This window comes from Cyprinus carpio, chromosome B16 (assembly GCF_018340385.1).
Source record: "Cyprinus carpio isolate SPL01 chromosome B16, ASM1834038v1, whole genome shotgun sequence".
Lineage (NCBI taxonomy): Eukaryota > Metazoa > Chordata > Actinopteri > Cypriniformes > Cyprinidae > Cyprinus > Cyprinus carpio.
In genome coordinates, this window is record NC_056612.1 from 27,950,112 (window position 1) to 27,968,697 (window position 18,586).

An 18,586-nucleotide genomic window follows, 5' to 3' on the forward strand; every position below is an offset into this window, starting at 1 on the left:
TAATGTTACAAAATAACTGCTGTTCTTATAAACTTTCTGTGCATAAAAGTATCCTGAAAAATAAAACTGGTATCACAGTTTCCACAAAATATCAGACAGTGCAACTGTTTTCATACTGATAAATAATCAGAAATGTTTCTTGAACAGCAAATCAGCATATTAGAAAGATTCTGAAAAATCATGTGACACTGCAAGTCTTTGCTCACAGCAATCAATACAGTTTAACAGATTATTTAACATAGAAAACTGTTATTTTAAATGGTAAAAATATTTGATCAAATAAGGGCAGCCTTGTGAGCAGAAGAGACTCCTTTCTTTTATATAATATATGTATGTGTGTGTGTGTGTGTGTGTATAGTCCTGATGCTGTGTTAACTATATTGGTTAAATGTATATTGCCAGCAAAAAAATGATCCGTACTGGGAATCAAACTCAAGGTTTGGGCACTTCTGTCGTCACACTCTGCTGGTTACGAGTTAATTCAGTTATATAACCGTGAAAGTGAAGTGCTAATATCCATGCTCACTAAAGCAGACCATTTCTCTGGTATCGGGGGCTTATTTGTTTTTGAGTCTTTGCCATCTCATTTACAGTTAGGACAGAGAGATGATGGGTCATGGTGTGGAGGAGATGTGATGGCTCTGTTTTGTCAATCTCTAGCAGCTGAGTCAATTTCTAAATGTGTGTCATGAAGAGGGTCGGTTCTTTATAGATGCTTACCTGACCTCATTCACTAGCTCTCTTTACTGCTTCTGCTTCTCTCCGCTATCCATGGTTTGATGAATAATAAGGAAAAAAGGAAGTTATGTCACTATAACTGTTCTATCTATCTGTCTGTCTGTTACTTATAAATTAATTACTATTTATATTGTTACTGTTATATGAATTACTATTATATCATTACATATTTATTTGCTTAAGACATTTCATAAAGAATGGATGGATAGATATATGCTTGATGAATGTCTTTAAATATAAAGCAGCAAATAAAATAATTGTCATAAATAGTTATGCATACAAATAAATAATGAATGAATATACACACACATACAATATAGTATAAATATACACAAAATTGAAAGGTTTTGTTTAATATATTTTATATTTTATTTATATATCCAATTAGTATGTTCTGTATACAGTTATTATGTATAATGTTATATTTGTAATTAAACTCATAAAACAGATTAATTAATTGTGAGCTAATTAATTGCAATCAATCCATTGCTTAGTTTTTTGAAGACATGTTAATTCTGTGTTTGACAGTGGTTTTATAGGACAATGCATTGTTATTTTTCCTTATATTATTGAACATAAGCATCATTATTGGCTATGTTGTCTACTGTGAATTAAATATAATACACTGTTACTGTATGTCACTATGTAGACTAGTGTTCAAACAGTGTTTGTCTTGTGACAGATCTGCGTGTATAAAGCCTCTCTGCTGCCGCTCTTTTCATATTTGACTGTTGTGGGCTGTCATGAGACGTAGTGTTGAGTGTTACTGTATGTATGGTGTCCATTCAGTCTGGTGACATAAATTTATTTTATTTATTTTTTTGCTTTGACAGCAGCACAGACCGTCAGTGTTTATGAGATCGGTGATAAAACTGTCTTCCCGCTCGGCTCCGTTCCTCGGGTTAGTGCCGCTGCTGATAAAGTGGACTAACAGGTAGAAAACCTGCTACGTTTTCCCCTTTTCTCTGCCTCAGGAGGAACAAAACAATGCACAACTTAGAACCGAGTGGAAACCGAAGCGTTTGGTGTTTGCGCGTCAGTAAAAGATGATAACACAAGCTTTATGCAACACAAGAACTCGGCCACATCCCGGCCACAGCTGCTCCTTCATGTCGAGCTCAAATAATATCGCGGTTGGAATTTCTTCCTGCTAATTCCCTATCATGGTTGCAGCCTTTTTATTGCATTGTTGGAGGCGATCCCACATCAATTATTGGCTTCCTCCTCAAGGGAAGCGAGTCTTTTTCAGAGCGTGCCTTGTGGAGGTTGTTGGTGCCCTTAGGCATCATCCAGAGCTTCTCTGGTCTGGCTGTGCTGAAACACTCATTCAGAGCTCAAACAGATCCAGCGCCCCCGAGCTCAGCAGCAGCACAGCCCGGGTTCTTTGTAATGTTCCTTAATCGACTCAGACCCATTCAGCAAATAACAGGTTTCGAACTTACTTTAAGTTTTGATCTTAGAAGCCAAAATGTCAAATTAATTAACACTTAATTTTTCTAGTGTTATTATGAACATTAAATCAGTGCATGAGTGAAAACATTTTTCTTTATAATCAGAATCAAGTATTTAAGAGAGCTGTGTAGTTAATGCAGTGAATGCAGACATGCAATTCTATTTTTATTGATTTTTTTTTTGTACAATATTTGTGCCAAGATATTTGAAAACAGAAAATGTGAAGTAAAACTATATTAGATTTTTTTTTTATCTTCTGCTCACCAAGGCTGTATTTTTTTGATCAAAAATACCATAAAACAGGAAAAAAGTGAAATATTATTACAATTTAATATAACAGTTTTCTATGTGAATATATTGTAAAATGTAATTTATTTCAGTGATGCGCCGCTGTATTTTCAGCATCATTACTCCAGTCTTCAGTGTCACATGATCTTCAGGAATATACTATTTACTATATACTGATTTACTGCTCAAGAAAAATTTCTGATTATTATCAATATTGAAAATGGTTAAAACATTTTTTTTTTTTTATGTGAATATTTTTGTAGATTTTTTTTTTCCGGGATTTTTTTTAGAATTATCCTTTTGAATAGAACATTTGAAAGAACAACATTTATTTAAAATAGAAAACTTTAAATGTTTTTACTGTCATTTTTGATCAATGCATCATTTATGCAAACAATAAATAAAGCAGTTAAAATGTCTTAATTGGTTCTAATTAACAATGTAATTAAGTCAAGTTTTGATAAGAATACTGTTTAACACAAGACAACACACTTACAGAACAAAGCAACTCGTTTTAAATGTGCAATGGTTAATGCTGACGAGAAAACAATGATTATGTGTTTATGAATTTATTTTCTTGATTAATGCATGTAGCGAACAGTCCATTTCTTTGACGTCTTCTGTCTGTTCGTGAATTTCTGTATTTATTTGATGAATGTGATCCTGCAGGCCTGCCCGCCTTACCACACAGCTAATTATGACAGCGTGTTGCTTTCAGCAGAAATAAATAGAAGCTCATGAAACATGATTCATTCTTTGTTGTGTCATTCATAACATCCTCATATTTAATCCATGCTTCGCTTGGCCAGAGGTATCATCGTCTAATGCATAAAAGCCCTTATTTTTCTGATTCATCTTCGTTTTTGATCTGCGAACATCTGCGCTGATGGCTTTGGATATAATCGCATCCTAATATCATGTTTTAATGCGAGTATCTGCACACTAACCGTATTATTAGAGGTGATTTCACAGATCTGAACCTGTTTGTTTCATGTTTGCAGATGATGAAGTTTGCCTGGGACAACTACAAACGTTACGCTTGGGGACAGAATGAACTTCGACCTCTGACCAGGAACGGACACATCGGGAATATGTTTGGTGAGTGAGGTTATGATTCCACATCGACTCTCTGAGCTTAGTTGCCTTCTTCAGCTAGCATTAAGTCGTTTTCTTGGAAACCAAAAGCATTTCTGTCTCGTCTCGCAGGACTGAATTTAAAATCAGATGGTCCGATGCTTTGAATTAGTCATTTTGTGACAGATTTCCTCGAGCTTGGAAAAGAGATGCCCTACTTTATGAAGCAGCTAATCCGATAAGCCACCGGGTTTGTGCGTTTGTTGCCGCGTACAGGTTTCCCGCCTATTACAAGATCCTTGATCTTTACGTGTCCCTGTGAAGCCGAGGATGAAATTGAACGCCGTGTCCTTCCGCTCAATCCCGTGAGTAAATAGACACATGGGAAGATTGCATCTGCATTTAGCTGACTTGTAGAAATCACGCCTGATATACTGAAATGTCACTGGGATGTTACTGTACCTTCGTGTTTCATACAGTATCTCATATTCCCTTTAATGCTTGTCTTTTTTCTTTGCCTCCTTTCATATTCAGTACCTGTTCTGAAGCCGTACGCTAGGGATGTTTCTTTTTCATTATTGTGAAGCAAACTAGAAAATAGAGTGGAAAACAGGAAATGAATAATTCAGAACCAGATCCACACACACATATTTCTCATATCAAATGTGGCGTTCTTCTGTTTTCACAGGTGTGTTATTAACATGGGAGCAAAAAAACTAAACAAAAACATTATTAGTTATGCTGACTAGTGGTATTATTAAGGCTTATACTTAAGATTACAGGTGGCTGATGATAAAAGCAACATATATTAATCATGCACAGATGACAGTCGTTTACTGAATGAGATTCATTTAGTTACTTTGAGTGTAATTTTAGTGATTTTTACTCAATTCATTTAGAACACCTTGGAAACATTAAATACACTCTTAAAAATAAAGGTGCCTTTGTGTCTAAATGGTTCCATAAAGAACCTTTAACATCTTTTGTTTCACAAAAGCTTCTTTGTGGCACAAGATGGTTCTTCAGATTATAAAAATGTAAGAAAGAGATGGTTCTTTAAAGAACCTTTGACTGAATGGCTCTTTGTGAAACCAAAAATGTATTTTTAAAAATTATCAAAATTTATCTGTTACTAATGATTTCTATTTCAGATAAAATCATCATTAGAATGATTTCTGAAGGATCATGTGACACTGAAGACTGGAGTAATGATGCTGAAAATTCAGCTTTGACTCAGAGGAATAAATTACACTTTACAATATATTCACATAGAAAACAGTTACTTAAAATTGAAATAGTAAAAAAACACTTTTACTGTTTTTACTGTATTTTGGATCAAATAAATGCAGCCTCGTTGAGCAGAAGAGACTTCACATATGAACTGCAGCAGCAAAAATGGACCACTTACAGTATATGAAGGAGTTGGACAGTCGTTAAAAACTAAATTATGATTGTTTTAATTATGCTTTTGGAATAAGTGTACCTGAGGGGGAAACTCATAAAATAGTGTCTGCACAATTCACCAAACATCTGTAGGGCCTGAATCTGTCAGGATGTCATTACAGGTCTAAATAATGGCATTTAATTGATGCAGAGAGTTCACTTTCCTTTTTGACATGTGATCCAATAAATAATGCATGTCGAAGGCATCAAAGGCCTGTCGGGGTCCGTGATGAAGCTGCTGGATGAATGTGACTGTCAGGAAGTTTTGTAGCAGGCGTCTGCTCACCATCACTCAGCGACACCGCAACAATGGCCATGAACGGCTCCGGCATGATGCGATGAAAGCTAATCATTGATTTGATTAATGATCAGAATGCCTCCATCCCATGCGAGATGTAGATCGTTTGATTTTGTTCTTTAGCTTCTGGGTCTGTTCGGACAGGACTAGTTTTCCCTGAGGGAAGGCGTGTTGTGTTTCACAGGCATACTTTGTGATTTTAATTATGCCCAAATTTAATACATCCGTCATTTTGAAAAAATAAATAAAATCAGTTCATTGCATGTGTATGGGTTCACGTTGTCTTGATTGCTCTCTGTTATTTGGATGGTTTGTGCTGCGTGACGCTGCTTCTTGCGGGTGTTTGCTCAGTGGGCATTCAGAGAGGAGATTCTGGAATATTGAAGCACAGTGGGGAGATATCGACTGTCTGTGCCGTGTGGATCTCCGGGCTGCTGTGTGTGTGTGTGTGTGTGTGTGTGTGTGTGTGTGTGTGTGTGTGTGTGTGTGTGTGTGTGTGTTGAGGCCAGTGGTTGGGAAAGCTCTTTTGCAACTCTAGCTTGCCAAGCAACTCATAATTCAAAGTAGTTCAAGTACCATTCACTCTTAAAAATAAACATTCCAAAAAGGAGTTTTCACAGTGATGCCATTGAAGAAACATTTCTGGCTCCTTAAGGATCCAAAGAGTTAAATGTAGTGCAGGTAGTTTTGATCTGACGCTTATTCTGGCCCTATTTTGAAAGTCATGCAAAATAAGCATAAACACTTTTCCAAAAAGTGGGCCAGAGAGAACTAGAATAGTTTAGAGGAGAATATTTAAAACTAATAAATCAAGCTGGATATGAAGTTATAGCATGGCTCATTTTTGTTAGTTTTGTTAGTTTATATGTTTAATATAAACACACACACACACACACACACACACAAATATTAACTTAAAATTACTTTTTTTTAATTAATTGGGGTTGTATCATATATAACTCATAGCAACACCCTGGCAACCAGCAAAACACTAACAACTATATATGACAGACTTAAAACAGACTAAAGACAAACTAAAACTCATAGCAACACCCTGGCAACCTTTAAAAGACTTGCAAACACATATGACAGACTAAAAACAGACTAAACTGCATTGCAAAACACTAGCAGCCATATAAGAAAGCATAAAGACAGACTAAAACATGTAGCAACATCCTGGCAACCTGTAAAAGACTAGCAACCACATATGATAGACTGTATAGTTCTCATGTTTCTCCCGTATTTTCCCGTATTGCATTTATTCAGCCTTTTTTCCCATCCTGTTGATTTTCTTCTTCACTTCCTGTATATTGTTGGCCTTTTCATTTCCGCTCATGCCTCCCGCCTCCTCCTTTATTTGCGCTATCGGTTGGTTTTCCATACGCATTACGCATACTCTTCTCTCTCACTCTTATTTAGCGACTCTTGTGGTCTGTTCCTGCGCTGCTGCTGCTCGAGGCTGCAGGCCAATACTGTTCATTACAGGCAGAATCAGAGGTCAGCGGGGTCACGAGATACACTAACACTGCTGTAATAGAGAGACGAGGAACCAGAGAGCAGCGCTCCAGGACGTCACACGCAGGACTAGTAGAGAGACGTTTGAAGATAAATCACGCAGGTCTCCGTGATTCATCATAAAAGTGATTTTAGCACAGGTTTTACATCATTAAAACTAGATCTGCATTTCCTGAAGGAGAGTGCGGTGCTTGCAACAAAAGAATCATGTCTTAGGCTTCGGTTCTGCTACTTTTCTGGTAGCTGTAGATGTTAAATAGATGCAATAAAAGAAAAAAACAATCCCTTTTCAGTATGCAAATAGACATAAATGGGGCCTCAAACCAGAATCCAGCATTTAAAGTTTAAATGGAGCCTTTGCAACAAAATACACAAAACACAACAAATTCAAATTTAAGGAGCCCACCAACATTTGTGGTAATAAATTATTGATGAATTCAAACTCTGTTTATTTGTACATAAAACATTGCAAAAGATGAAGTAAAATAACTAGATTTTTAAATAAACTGAAAAAAATGACAAATAAAAAAATAAAAAACATCACTTTTAAAACTTTGAAACTAATAAATAAATACACAAAAATAAAAAAATAACATCTAATTTTATTTTTTGTTGCAGCAAACCTTTAAACCCGCAATTACAGTAACATGAAGAGTTATAACCTTGGTGGTTGTTAGCGGGTTCTTAGCATGTTGCTACAGTATGTTGTTGCTAGGGTTTTGCGAGTAGTCATTAGGGCATTGCTATGTTGTTGTGGGATGTTGCCGGGGGATTTGGTATATGGTTGCTAGTGTGTTGTTTATGTGTTTGTCACGTTGTTGCTATGTGGTTGCTAGAGTGTTGTGGGACGTTGCCAGGGCATTGGTATATGGTTACTAGGGTGTTGCTATTTGTTTGTTAAGGTGTTGTTTATGTGGTTTGGCCTCATGTTGTTGCTATGTGGTTGCTAGGATGTTGTGGGTGGATTGCCAGGGCATTGCTATGTGATTACTAGGGTGTTGTTCTGTGGTGGTTGTTAAGGTGTTGTTTATTTATGTGGTTGTCACGTTGGTTGCTATGGGGTTGCTAGGATGTTGTGGGTGGTTTGCCAGGGCACTGCTATGTGATTACTAGGGTTTTCTTAGTGGATTCCAGGGCACTGCTATGTGATAACAAGGTTGTTGTTAATGTGGTTGCCAGGGTGTTGCTTTGTGGTTGCTATGGTATTGTGGTTGGTTTTTCCAGGGTGTTGCTATCTAATTACAAGAGTGTTATGTAGTTGCAAGGGCGTTGCTATGTGGTTGCTAGAGTGATGATTTATATAGTTTCCACAGTGTTGGCTATGTGGTTGCTAGGGATGTTGTTTATGTGGTTTCCAGGGTGATGCTATGTGGTTGCTAGGATGTTGTTTATGTGGTTTTTCCAGGGTGTTGCTATGTGGTTAGCTAGGTCTTATGTATGTTTATGTGGTTTCCAGGGTGTTGCTAGGTGGTTGCTAGGATGTGTATGTTATGATGTGTTTTCCCAGGGGTGCGTTGCATATTGGGTTGCTAGGGGTTGTTGTATGTGGTTTCCAGGGCGTTGCTATGTGGTTGCTTGATATGTAGTGGATTGGGTGTAGTAGTGGTTCTGGTCAGGGGTGAGAGGGGTGCGTTGCTTATGTGGTTGCTAGGGTGTTAGGGTTGTGCCAATGGTGTCTTCCTTTTCAGATGGGTTTCCATCCGGTGTTACCCAGGTGTTGTTATGTGATCAATAGGGTTTTTTTTCTATGTGGTTGGTGGACTGGGTATTGCTATGGGGTGGTTTCCAAGGGTGTTGCTAGTGTGGTGCTGCTAGATGTGAGCTATTTATATAGTTTCCAGGGCATTGCTATGTGGTTGCTAGGGTGTTGTTTATGTGTGGTTTCCAGGGCGTTGCTATGTGGTTGCTAAGATATATGTTTATGTGGTTGCCCCAGGGCATTTGCCATATATGTGGTTGCTAAAGATATTGTTTATGAATGGTTGCCAGGACATTTGCCATGTGGTTGCTAAGGGATGTTTGCGATCCGTAGTCTTTGCTTTGTGGTTGCTTACTGTTTTGCAATGCGAGTCTCTGTGATCGTGCCCTAATCTTGTAGCACTGAGTTTGTGGAGCTATTTGATCACATCCTGTGACCCTGAATATGAGCAATAGCAATATCGATGCCACCTTAATAAACAGCTCTTGAAAAATCATTATGTCAGGAGGAGCAGCTTAATGTTTGTCTCCTCCACCTGGGTTCTCGTTGGGTGGCCGAGGGAGTGGGATCATGTGTTATTGCATTGAGGGGCGGGCGTCTGTCGATCTGATCGGGAGTAACGTGGGGGCGGACTGACACAGGACAAAGGGGGCCTGACAGACAGTAGGGGTGGGGGGCCGCGGGAGCTCGTGAGGGGTCACGTTTAAATCCATGCAACATCCTGAAAGGCAAGGGTCTTGTAGGTAGTGGTAAGGGGAAGAGCGGGGGAGAGCCTAATCTAATGACGCAGGGCTGTCAAAGCCCATGTGCCTCCGCGACGCTGTCAAGGGGGCACTAAATGTGCTAATGTAATTCAGTTTGTTCAGTAACGGTTCTCTGGCTGTGAGTTTGGATTTTGCATACTGCTGATTCAGATGCATTTAAAGCGCCTCTTGTTAGAAAACGAAGGGGGGATCGAGAAAATAGCTAGAGGCGGCTGAGCTGCCTCGTCTAGGAAACCATCGCTAAATCTTCTGCTTTTTGGTGTAAAAGTTTCGTGTTTCATCACAGTAGGCTGGGTGGACTGGCGGGTCTTGTGGAGGGAGGGGGGGCGGGGTAGCACGAAATGCTCGACGGGAGGTACTTGAGAAAGAGATAGCGAGGGGGGGTCGTCCTAATTAAAGTAAAAGTATTAAGCTACTCCGTTTAAATTTACTTGAGGTACAAAGTAAACAAGTCCATTGCAAAATGAAAAGGACATAAGTATGTGATTTTATAAGTAATTTGAGACAAACAGCCACAATATAAGCAAGAAACCTGCATGCTTAGTAAGAAACTAGTTAACAGGGTGAGCATTGGTCCCTATGGACTAAAACTGTTAATACTCTAAAATGACTTTTTGTTATTTGTGAGCCAATCCCATGTGTTGCTAGCCCAGTGAGAAAACAATAGTTTGGAATCGGTGAATCGCTGTCGTCTGTTCAGTGCTTATAAATGGAGCAAATGGCTGCGCGGGGGGCCCACTGCTTTGCCAGGACAGAAAGAGACAAATGTGCTACATTGCCGGTTGGAAGTGGTACAAGAATATGACCCCTGGACCAATCTCCAAATCCCGCCCCTGCGGACCCCCTTGTTGGTCTGGTCTGGAGGCGCCAACGCAAGTAGTCGAGGCATTGGTGGGATTTTTAAATGAAGCCCAAACACTATTTATTTCAATTGTGTTCCATGGAAAGCGGTTAGTTTTTCCTTCTCTGCTTGTGGGTTCACCAAAACTGAGGACAAAACTGAACAATCAAAGCTTGACCTTTTCAAATAACCTCCAACATCTCAGGCATCTTCTGTGCGACGCACGGATGAGAGGAACGGCGGGAATGAACGGTCCAGAAAATAAACAGAGCTGGCGTTCTTTGCTCACAATTAACACAGAGCCAGACGAGATGTTTTCAGCTCACATCTGAGTTGTAGAGTCCCGCCAGAGAAACAAGCGGGGGGGGTACCATATTGGACTGGGGGGGTCGGGTGGCTGGGTGCAAGCTCTACGACATCTCGAAGTGAGTGGTGTTTGGGCGAGGGAGGTGGGGGTGGGGTGCGAGGTGGGGGATCAAATTGGGGGGGTGGATACAGTTTTTAATGTGATGCATAGTTGGGGGGTGGGGTGGGGGGGGCCTGTCATTTATAATCTGTCAACGGTGATCAGATTTCTGTAATAGTACTGACAATGCAGAACTTAATGTGGTTTCTAAAATACACAATAAACCAGGTTTTAATATTTATCATCAATAAATCTGAGGTGTTTAACCATTTTAAAACTAATTGACTACTGCTTGTTTCACTAGAGAAAATAGTAGCCATATATTTAACCAAGTTCATACTTTTTTCAAATTTTATGGCAAATGAATAAACATGCACTTTGAAAAAGTATGGATTAATCTAAATAAAATCAAAAAACCATAGCAAGTTTATTTATTTGTAAATACTAAAATATAAAATAATACGCTATGCTCTATGGTTTTTTTTGGATTGCAGAAAATCTTACCCCGGTTTTTATTTATGTATGGCTTATAAATATATGCATAAAAGTTTATTAGTTATATGTAAAACTGTTTAATCCAAATGGGTGGAATGGAAATGTTTCAGCATTTCAAATTGGCCTCATTTGCGTACATGTTAAATGTGTAGGACTGTAAAACTTTCATGAAACACAAAGAGAGGTTAGAGGTGTGATTTTCGTCAGCTTCTGTTTTCACAAGGAAAGTGGATGGTGAGTTTATGCTTTTCAAGCACCCGAAAAGGTCAAAAAATAAAAAAAAACCGTCCATAAAAGTATAATGATAGGCCAGTGCATGTGACATTACGACGTGGCAATTTTAAATTATTCACTGATACACTGTTCAATCTGAAGCCCCTCTTAAATGTGTGTGTGCATTCAGGTAAAATGCCAGTTAATTCATGCATGTGATTATGAAAATGGCCACTGAATGAAGATGTTGAGGGGAACCTGCAGCAGAGGGAAAATATTGTAAGCGGGACGTTTAATAACTAAAAAAAATATTTGACGTTTTACATGTCAAATTGGTCTTTTTCTAAGTGTGTGTTTCTTGCTTGGCCCTAACAAGATAAAGAGTAAATGAATAGTGGCCGGTGCGGGGGTTGACGGAGACTGTTATTTTCCTTTCCATGAAGACACTAAGAGAGGTGAGAGGTTGTTTTCAGGCGAAGGCTTCAATTTTCCAAAAGAAGGCAGGATGGTGGATATTGTGGCTGTGTCAATGATGGTCCCCCAAAAAGGCAAAAAAAAAAAAACAAAAAAAAAAAACATAAAAAGTCATGCCTTTATAACAGCAGTTTTAAGGATACTGACTAATAATCTTCTCATCTGCTTGCATTTCTTAAAATGTATTTTGCATTGCCAGGTTAAAAACAGAATTCGTTCATGGCATACATAAAAGATTTGTTTTTTCCTCTTCGGATCCGAGGATCCGCCTCGCTTCTAAGAAAAATAAATAACAAAAAAATAATCACGCACTCGACATGATAAATTTCCAAAGCATGTGGAGTTATTTATAAATTGATTTCAGCCCTAAAAGAAGACTGTGAATGTTGTAATGGTGTCATGTTTATTAAAAAGTCACTTAGTTAAAAGTTTAGAGGAGATCTTCCATCTTTCTCCACATAAGGAAGGGAGGTGCCTTTAGTTAAATAAGATATCAAAAACTGACACCACTTTTACTTGTTATAATGCAATGTTCGCGAGCCTGTAAGTGAATGTGTCCGCGAAAGTGCAATTTCATGTTGCCAAAATACACTGAGCAGATTGTATAACAGATAAAAAGTCACAATGAGACTATATTAATTGTTCTGTAAAGCTCTTGTATTTCTGTTTTAGAAAATGTATGATTTGCACTTTATCTCTGTTGTTGGGAGCTCGATTTGCCATTGGCAACTCTCTTCGCGTTTCTTCGACATTACGTTTTGGTGCTTGGTACAGAAAAAACTCCGGTTAGTTTGTCTTAATGCATTGGTAATCCTAGTCACATGTCAGCGTCAGCATAGATAACCCTCCAATGAAGATTAAAGCTGGATTGCCAGGCTCCTTATGTTCACAACCTATAAGATGGTTAGGTCAATTAAACGTTACTGTATGCCGTACATTAAAAACACAGCAGGACATCACAGCATTTCACGTGCTGGTTTGGTACAGAGAACACAAATCCACTTTACACCCGGCACAGGAACACTCGCGCTGCAATCTCACGCACTGTTTCCTGTAACTGTAGATGTTCTGTAGGCGACTAAATGTGGAATGACTGCGCATTTGAGCTCCAACCAGTGTGGCTTCCGACAGCACTCTTTTCCACATGTGCTGCGTGCCATTCTTTTCACACTTGTTGTGTCGCCCTGTTTAATTCACATCGTCATTTACCTGAACCCCCCTCCGGATTCTGCTCGTCTGCTGTCCCTGGAGGAACTCAGTTAGAGGAGCAAACAGGTCACTGCTTTTTAACGACAATCTGCTCTTCGGAATGCACTATTATCTCAGGTATTATTTATTATATGTTATTATAGTGTTTATTATGGACGCCTGTTTTTTTTTTTCCAACAGGAAAAAAAAAATAAACGGAAAAAGCTAACTGCGACTTTCTCACAACTTTTTTTTTTCTTCTCACAATTGCGAAGTTCTCATATCTTGCAATTCTTTAGTTTAGAATCTCACAATCTTAAAAAAACAGAATTTACAGGAAAAAAAATTCTGAATTTGTGAGATAAAACTCATAAGGGCATTAAAAAAGTCGGAATACTGAATTATAAACAGATTAGATTTAAACATTAGACCAAAAAAGTACAAGTATATTTTTCTAATATATGCAATAAACTAATGTTTCACTCTATTTCTAACTTTTCAGTTGCATCTGGTAATTTTATTGCATTGGTCAAATTGAAGCATTTTTTTGAAGTTTACTCAGTTCAAAAATGTGGTGCATAACAGAAATGACATCTCAGATATCAGAGTGTGGCTCCGTCATGAATTGAGCATATCATGTGGACTGTGGTCGAGTGACCTTTACTCGTGTTGTATCGTTGAAAGTCTATGAGACCACTTGAGATTATTTAATGATTTTTTTGTGTTTTGGATGTTTGGAGTAGTGTTTTGAAACTTGTGACAGCCGATTTGCACCAACAGTCTGTGAAGAATTTTTTTCTTTAGCTTGGGGCCAAAGACCAACATCACTTAGGACAATGGGAGCGAGTGGAATATAAGTATTTGATTAGTGTGACCCATGAGTTTGACCGATGCATTATTTGACAATAGACATAGGACATGTCAGGAAGATGTTCATAGAGCTATAAACACATTTAATGAGTTCCTTTCCCTGTCAGGTAAGAACTTTAGCTGTAAACCATCAAGGCTCAAAGGGAACTGTTAAGAAAAGAAAGTCAATGAAGCTGAGACGAACCGTTTGCCGATGACAGATGCATACGTGGGACGTAGAGCTAATTTGGGCGAGGACTGCTGATGGGAGAACATAAATGCATCAGCATCTCATTGCTTGTGTATTTCAGGAAGCCCATAAACACTAAAAAACATTGGTATGCCAGTCCAAGTCTTTACCAAAAAAAAAAAGTGCTTTATGGAAGGCATTTTATGTAGCAAAGCTCGGCGTAAAATCCCCCATCATGTCCTCACAAAAAACCTGTGTTCTGCTGCGCGTGGTGGGGGAAACGAGCAGAGAAAAGATCTGAATGCTGTGGGAGGGATGATCTCTGCAAGTCAGCATGGAGTCAGAATCACTTCCTTTACTAAATTTGAAATGAGGAACCAAAACAGGATGCGAGAAGTGCAATTTGAATTTAAGAAGTGAAGGTTAAAAAATTCATTTTCAAAGAAAAACAAGCTGTGTATATACTGGATCTGGGATTGGGGTGGATCAATGAATGGATGAATGGATGGCTGGGTAGAAGGGGTTGATAAAATGGAGGTGTGATGGATAGATGGGTAGATAGATGAGATGATGGATGGATGGATAAATTGAATGCATGGGTGGGTGAATGATGCGATAGATAATGGATGGATGGATGGAGGGATAGTTGGTGGGGATAAATAGAGGGATGGGTGGGTGGGTGGATGGAATGAATGAGGAGGATGGTTGGATGGATTGGGGATGACTAGGGAGGGGTGGATGGATGGGATAGATGGGTGGATAAAATAGATAATGTATGGGTTGGTGGGTGGGTGGGTGTTGTGACTGGATGATGGGATGGATGGGGGGATGAAGAATTAGGGAGGGATGGGAGGGAGGGATTTAGATGGGTTTGCTGAAGGTATGTGGGACTAGATAGTAGGGGTGTCGATCGATGATGGATGGATATAAAGAATGCATAGGTGGATGCCTAGATGGATAGAACAATGGCATGGATGGATGGATCGATGGTGGTGTGGTTGGTATTGTGTGGATATGATGGGAGGATGGATAAATATGGAGGGGTATGGCTGGTTGGGATAGTTGCGGTGAGATGACAGGAGGGGTGCATTGTGGGTGGTATGGAATGGATGAGGGGATGGATGGATGGATGGATGGATGGAGTGAATAAATAGGGAGGGGGAATGGATGGGTGGAGGGATATATTAGATAGGTGGATGGCTAGATAGATAGATACGGATGGCCAGTGGCAGTGGGGGTTTGACATAGATGGGATGGGTGTTGATAGATGATGAGAGGGATCAAATGAGTGTTGGGGGGTGTGGATGGATGGATGGATTTGGAATTGATGGAGGGGACCATGGGGAAGTGTGGGGTGGATAAATAAATGTATGGTGGGGGATCGCGGTGGCTGAAATAAATGAAGGGGAGGGCTGGTATTGGGTTGATGAATTAAATGAAGGGAGGGGATGGAGATGTGGATGGGATATACTAGACGGCAATGGTCGGGTTTTGGTTGTTTGATTTAGATAGATGGGGGTTGGATGGATGGATAGATGGGTATAGATAGTATGGATAATGAGTGGATGATATGGATGGATAGATGATGGATGGATGGATGGATGAGTGGATCAAATGTTGGATAGATAGATAGATAGATTAGCAGTAGATAGATTAGATTTAGATAAGGACTAGATAGATAGATTAGATAGATAGATAGATCAGGATTAGATGATTTGCCATATATAGTACTGCACACATTTTCCATCTTACAATATATACAGATGAATGGCTGTTTTTAGGTCAGTTCAACATAAGGTTCAGGGTATGATGGTTTGGCCGTCTGCCAATACTGTAAATATACATATATTTAGCAGCCATAGATGCCGTTCGCACAGAGAGTTTTATAAATGCTAAAGACGTTTACACTTAAAGTGAATTTACTTTTTATGCATTTGGCAGGGTGCTTTTATCAAAAGTGAACTAAGACGTAGGTATGCATTATAGAGAGTGAAACCCACAGAGGCTTTTTGTAGTTTGGCAGAAGAACGCACACTGAGTTGACTGTTTCTTCACTCGAGCTGACTGAATCCGTAGCAGGTAGTAGGGATCCGAGGTCATGAGCTGGGGTTCCGGAGCTCATGATCTATATCGGAAGTAGACAGGTGGATCCCAGCAGCAGCTGTGATTGTGTGCGCTGAGCGGGGCCTGTGTGTTACCGGCCCCTGATTACATGTAAATGGGGTGTCAGGAGGCAGATGTGCCTGAGAGCGGGTGGACGTAACAGGTGTTACGTCAGCATTGGCAGCCACAGGTCTGATGAGGTCAAAAACAGTATGAATATATAGATTGACGGCATGAGTATATGCTGATGAATGTTTTACATTTTTGCCTCAATGGAACTAACTTTAGGGGCCCATTCCAAGGTCAAACTGACCAAATTTCAGGAACACTTCCTGCCTGAAAATGTTTTTGACATTGTTAATCGTTTTCCGAAGAAAGACAAAACATGCATAGTGATGGAAGCCTATCCGCGGATAATGAATATTTTACAGAGTAATGCACCTTGTTTTGCTAGATGGAGGGCGTGACAATGACAATTTTTGGAGGTGGGGAAAAAAATGACTATAGAGAAATCTACCGCCTGGTGGCAGTGTTATTTTTTACATCAGAGTAGAGATGGGTCCATTAAGGTACACTTTGTGGAATTTATGAAATCTTTGTTTGCATTAAGTGACCATTTAAAAAATGGGGAAAAAACACTTGTCTATTTTTTTTGGTCCTCGTAAAGTTTGCATGCATGCAACTCAAAAAACGTAAGCTTTACAAATTAAAGATATTTATGGCCCTTTCAGTTTTGGTTCTAAACAAACTTTTCTTTTGTTCAATTCATTTTTAAGGCTCACACAGGTGGGTGTAATCCCAGAGATTATGGGGAAATATCAATGTGGCTCCATGTCAAATTGTTGTATTTACCCCATTTTGATTGTTATCCAACCAATCATATTCATTGAGGATCTTAAATAGAGGGTGTGTTAATATTGAGTAAAGAATTGCATGGCAGAATCAATTGTTCTTTTTACACAGAGATTGGTAGGTCTACTTAGTAAGATCTGTTGACTTTATCAATCTGCTGCTGCATTTTAACCGGATGGTGTTTTTACTGTTAAATCACACGATTGAGATCTAACTCTTTTATTGCCCGCTTTGTTATCGTGGGTAATTGAAGAGGTGTGAGATCAACTGGCGAGCAAAAGTTTAGACTGAAGTTTTCTTGTTTCTCAGATGTTTTTCCTAGTTTTCGTTCACTCCCAATTGTTATTTGGCTATCATCAGAAATGTTGCTTGTAGTTAGTCCTGTTGCACGGTTATCCAGTTTGTTTGCTTGCATTGATTCAAAGAAAACGCGTTGGATTTACTTTTAGGTAGGTGGTTTAAAAAAAGCTTAGGATTAATATGAGGGGAAGGCAGTTTGGGCAGGGAATTCCCTCGGGACATTACACGCAAGATAATGAAAAATCGGACCACGAAGGTCATGAAGGGGCACAGGTATAAAGGAGATTGGAGGAATTTGTTACAATGGACGACCTTGGTATGGGAAGAAAGAAAGAGAAAGTCGAAAGTCAAAAGGAAAAAGGATGGGACTGTGGGTTATTCAGTCCGATGACGATTGAGTCATGTCTTCATAATGACCGTCCGGTATTAATGGTCAAGGACTTTATATACTGGCGCTCACCTTAAAAAGATGTGACCAGTTTTATCAGAGCCCTAAAGCCCAGGATGACCATGAGAGCCGTTTTAGTTCAATCATTTTCACTGCTTAGGTTTACATTCGGTTACACAGACGCTACATAACTTTATCCTTTCCATGTCTGTCAATTTTCAAAAACTGTGCTCTCTGTGTATGATTCAGAGCTCACAGGAGCAACAATGAAATGATTCATAATCTGTCTTATAATTCTCAATAAGGATGTTTCGGTAAGCGCATATGGAAAAATTCATAAATATACATATTAAATATTTCCTATAATAATGCATGATTTATATATAATGCCAAAAATAATATATTATTTAAACAAGCGTATTACTTATCATCTACAGTATATGTAAAAAAAGATAATCATACCAATACTAACATATAAACAATATACTGGTTTCAGAAATACACTGGAAGATCAAACACTTTATGAACTTAAATTGGGTTCAAATGGAAAAAGTGGAAATTTAAAAAGTATTCTATAAACAGCTCATGTGGCTTACATTATGGATGTTGACTTGGATGCTTGAACATGTTAAATATATAGTTTGAAATGATTTGCTGTAATGTTATTAATTTCATTTTTACAAGCGATTTATCCAAGATGAACAGATTCAAAACACACAGAAACACACAACCACACACACACACACAAACACACCCAAACCACACACAAAAAAAACAACTGGATTACTACATTCTAGTGTTTAATTTGAAATACCTAACAATTATAAGAAAAGGTACCAAATGCACACGATATCTGGAGTATTTTGTAGGTCTTAATAGCTTTAATATAAAAACAAGAATTGTATTAAAAATATATTGTGATATTGATATGAATGGTAATTTTGATGCATAGAAATCATACTAATATAATTATTAAATATTAAGTGGGGTTTAATGTATTAACCCACTAAATATTA

The 18,586-nt window shown here is 38.7% G+C and overlaps 1 protein-coding gene and 1 pseudogene across 1 annotated transcript in view; both read left to right on the forward strand.

Moving 5' to 3' along the window:
• LOC109051680 (fatty acid-binding protein 10-A, liver basic) overlaps positions 1–18,586 on the forward strand; it is a 677,383-nt gene that overhangs the window by 433,662 nt on the left and 225,135 nt on the right. The window lies entirely within an intron of this gene.
• Positions 1–18,586, forward strand: part of LOC122140078 — a 192,976-nt pseudogene that overhangs the window by 91,015 nt on the left and 83,375 nt on the right.